This window comes from Rutidosis leptorrhynchoides, chromosome 6 (genome assembly GCF_046630445.1).
Source record: "Rutidosis leptorrhynchoides isolate AG116_Rl617_1_P2 chromosome 6, CSIRO_AGI_Rlap_v1, whole genome shotgun sequence".
Lineage (NCBI taxonomy): Eukaryota > Viridiplantae > Streptophyta > Magnoliopsida > Asterales > Asteraceae > Rutidosis > Rutidosis leptorrhynchoides.
The window spans coordinates 424,321,431-424,326,486 of NC_092338.1; positions in this window are offsets into that span (position 1 = coordinate 424,321,431).

The following is a 5,056-nucleotide window of genomic DNA, read 5'->3' on the forward strand; positions in this document are numbered from 1 at the left end:
GAGTGATGTTTTAATTAAATAACGGGAATATTATGAGCGTTAGTCAACGGAAACTACGAATTTAGATAACGAAAGATATTATTTAAAAAAAAGACAGTGTTAAAAATAAATTTAACGAAAAAACGCGGGATGTTACATAAGGGAAGTTTATCACTTAATGGGTGTACACTCCGTACCTCCAAACTCATTTCTAAGTGTAAGCTAAGTCCCTCAATTACACTAAATTACCAACACATTCGAGTATTGTAATGTTTAATTTAATTACAGTATTATCTACGCTGTTGGATTTTATCTTCATGTCATATATGTAATTAAATCTTCGGAATTGACGACTTTTGTGTTATTTGTCATATATTATTGGTAAACATTCTATAACATATGTTATGGATATGTTAATAGTTGGTATCCAAAACCTACTTTCTTACTTGTCGTTTTCGTAATTTTATGTCACGTTATATCCATTTCATGTATAGTACAGGAAACAAGGTTCCGCAAAAACTTCATTTAACCTTGCATGATCTTTCTGTATAAAACTTACAAAGACTGTTTTTGAAGGTAAATCTCTAACTATATACACATTTATTATTATGTCAAGATATTTCAATAACAACTGAATAACACCAACTTGTTATTGCATAAAAAGTGGGAGGTGTGACCATCATGCCACAGTAGCATTGTATTTGTTACCGTGATTGCAAAATTACTAGTGATTTCAAATTATCATGATTGTAAAATACAAACAATCTATTAATGATGTTTGACAATAAACGCCTTTAATAAAAAAAGAGGTGATTCTCACACATCATTTTTTGATTCATACACCATTTTGTACCATAAACTTACATTTATATCCCTACATTTATCTGAACTTCTATTATTATTCTAAACATAAATAAGAGTATAATAGTTAATTAGATGTGTATGGATCAAAAAGTAATGTGTGAGGATCACTCCCCTTAAAGAAATGTTTGGCGATACTATTATAAGAATTAATTAATTGATTAATTGAGTTCGTAGTCATCTAGTCTAGACTATCAAAACGAAAGAAATAACCATTTGGACATAGTTCAAGTGGCCACCGAGTTCCCAATGAAGCAGGAGACTCGGGTTCAATTCTTGGTAACACTCAAGGTTGAATTAATTATTTTATTGACTAAGCGGGGCGTCAATGTGCGCAATTCACCCGGTTACGGGTCTCATCGCTCGGGGGTCGTCACACATAGGTTTTACTCGCTACTTCGCTAGTGGGGACCTAATGTGATTGTCGTTAAAGATGTTTCCTCTTTGAAAAAAAAAAACAGCCACCCACTTACTTCAAAAAACGCAATTATATTCTTACTCATAAAATTACCTAATTACCCGTGAATTCAAGTGGGAAAATAATCCATTAGATGCTATATAAATTTCAATAATATGATGTATATTATATTATACCTGTATTTTAAAAGAGATAGTGGAAATGAATACTAAGGGTATTTTTGCCTTTTCATTTTTTTCCCCCTTTTGCACAACAAAGCCCCCCACACTTCTCCAAAAAAATCAAATTGACCCTCCATACAGGGGGTAAAGTGTCAAATTATCATTTTCATAAAAAAATTTAAATAAACTTCACCCAAATATTCAACGGGCCATATCTTCTCGTTCGCATTGAGTCAAATTTTTCCCACACCATCGTTAAACTCGAAATAATTTTAGGAATACAATGTCACTAGCTATAAGCAAAACAGACGCTTTTTAAAAAACGCTAAATATTTGGGGTACTTTTCATACACGTTTATTTTGCGTTATATTTTTAAAAATCGACAATTCCATAGCGAAATGCGGAGATGCACATATATTGTTAATTTAAAATAACATTTAAATTTTTCACGGGTTATACCTTTTAGTTCGACTCGAGTTGCGCTTCAACGACATCATCGTTCGCCACGAAATAATTTTACAAACTAAACGTAATAAAATACATTGAAAATTGAACCCCCGGCGCGAAGCGAGGGTTCGAACACTAGTTTTAGTCAATCTATCTATTAAGTATCACATAAAACCGATTAAAGATATCAAGTAGCATAATTAAATCTAAAGACTATTTATGTACATCATGTCTTGCTACAGCTTATTCGATTCTAAATATCTAAGACGCCTAAACTATTTCTCGGAACGTGTATCTAAACACCCAAGATATAATAAATGGCAAAATTATATATGATGAGGTTGAGAATGTTAATTGAACCAATTTCCTAATGACAAATTTTAATTGAATTATGAATGAATGAAACATAGTGAAGTACGTTTTGGAACACTTTTTTCTTGATTGGTCCCAAAAGCGCAAGTTTTTCACTTTTCATACATATAATCCATTTGTTTACAAGATATTTATGGCAACTTGGATAAAGAAAATGTGGTTGCCATTGTTGTACTTAATCTTTGAAATAGTTGCACTATAAGAAAACAACATTTTGATGTTATTTGAAGAATTAGAGGGCATTTGGAGCGAAATGTCAAACTGCGACTCACATCAACGATGTGGTCACAATGTTGTGCGATCAATGTAACATTTTCTTCTTGGTTGGTCCCAAAAGCGCAATTCTTCAACTTCATTCAATTTACAAGATATAATATAAACTACCTTGATGAAGGATATATATATATATATATATATATATATATATATATATATATATATATATATATATATATATATATAGTGGTAGGATCAAAAGGGAAGTAACCAATCGGGGGAAGTGGAGGGAAGTACAATTTTTTTTTCGTTTTTTGAAAAAACTTTGTTCACGAACATTATAGATTGGATGAAAATAAGAACATTTAGAAAAGACACTTCGTGATGAATGTTACTCATTCCGTCCCATCTTAAGTGTCCACTGTTGACTTCTCAAAGTCAATCTTTGTCAACTTTGACCGTAAATATATTTATTTTTACAATATAATATTTGATGGAAATGATATAAATGAACTGAGTTTTAAATGTGTTTTCATTTCATATAATTTTTATCAAATATTATATAATACAAATAAAAATATTTACGGTCAAAGTTGACAAAGAAAGACTTTGAAAAGTCAACAGTGGACACTTAAGATGGGACGGAGGGAGTATTATTTTGGCAGGAAAACGCTCGAAGAAGTAATATATAACAATTATCGTGTTTTTCGAGCTTATGTTGAAGTTTTAGACATTAGGGTTTAGATATTAGGGTTTATAGGGTTTAGATATTAGGGTTTAGAAATTTAGGGTTTAGGGTTTAGATTTAGGGTTTAGATTTAGGATTTAGATTTAGTTTTTAACACGAACAGTTTAGAGTTTGGAGTTTAGGATTTAGGGTTTAGGGTTTGGTGTTTTGGGTTTATGGAATAAACCTAAAACACTAAACCCTAAATCGGGCTAAATTTTACTTCACAAAATAGGAAAAAAAACGTTAACATTCTTCACGAACAATATTATCTTGAATGTTATTTTTGTCGATCGTTTTCCCACCAAAATAATAACATTCATCACGAAGTGTCTTTTCTAAATGATCTTATTTTCATCCAATCTATAATGTTCGTGAACAAAGTTTTTTCAAAAAACGAAAAAAAAAATTGATTCCCCCCGCTTCCCCCCAATTGGTTACTTCTCCATTAATCCTGCCCCATATATATATATATATATATATATATATATATATATATATATATATATATATATATATATATATATATATATATATATATATATATGGGAGATCAAGGGATAAGTGACTTTTTTGAGATAAGGGGATAAGTAAAATGATATTTTTATATCTTTTTCATTAGAGCACCAATTTAAAAAAAAAATTCCGTGATCTACTGACATTGTATAGATTCAATTTTTTTTTTTTTTTTTTTTCAACAGGACCTTAAAATGCACCTGATGCATGTTAACGTTTTTTGTGGTTTTTTGAGTTTTTTTAGGATTTAGCCCGATTTAGAGTTTAGGGGTTAGGGTTTTCGGGTTTACTCCGTAAACCCTCAACCCTAAACCCTAACCCCTAAACCCTAAACTCTAAACCGTTCGTTTAAAAACTTGTTCTAAAAACCTAATTTTTAAACCCTAATTACTAAAACCTAAACACTGTTTTTTTTAATCAAAAGTCAATTTTTCTTTGTTTTTTGTTAAGATGCATCTGGTGCATGAAAGGCAGTTAACATGCATCAAACAGCATCAAAACAGCGGTTAACATGCATTAGATGCATCTTAACGCTCCAATTGAAAAAAAAAAAAATAATAAAATCTGAATCTACACACTGAAAATAGATACCAGCAATTTTTTTTTAAAATCAGAGCTGTAGAACTCGAGATATAAAAATCACAAAATCACTTATCCCCTTATCCCACCAACACCCACTTAGCGCTGGATCCTTACCCTATATATATATATATATATATATATATATATATATATATATATATATATATATATATATATATATATATATATATAACGTTGTACATATGGACATCTACTTTCAAAAACATAAAAAAAAAAATAAAAAAAAAAAACTAATCTTTTGAGTTATTTAGGAACTCGGAGACCTGTGTATATAGTTAAAAATGTCAACCATGGCTCACATCAGAGTTGTGGTCACAAGGTGTAATGTCAAATAGTCAATGTCAAATGCATCTGTAATCTTAAATGTCTCACCTAATAATATAAATATAAAGTGATGTTATAATTCAGTAGGCTTATAATTACCTTTAGTGGTTTGATTCTTGATGTTATAATTCAGTAGGCTTATAACTACCTTTAGTGTTTTGATTCTTGATTAAGAATACTAATAATGAAGTGTAAGAACAAAGATGATAATGGAGAGAAAGAAAGAAACACTTTGTAAGTGTGAGAAATGGTGCAAGTTTAATGCTTGCATTCATGGCTATTTATAGCAAAAATATCACAAGTTTAGGTAATACAATAATATTACTTTTGTGTATCAATAATTGACTATCCATTTATATATATATATATATATATATATATATATATATATATATATATATATATATATATATATATATATATATATATAT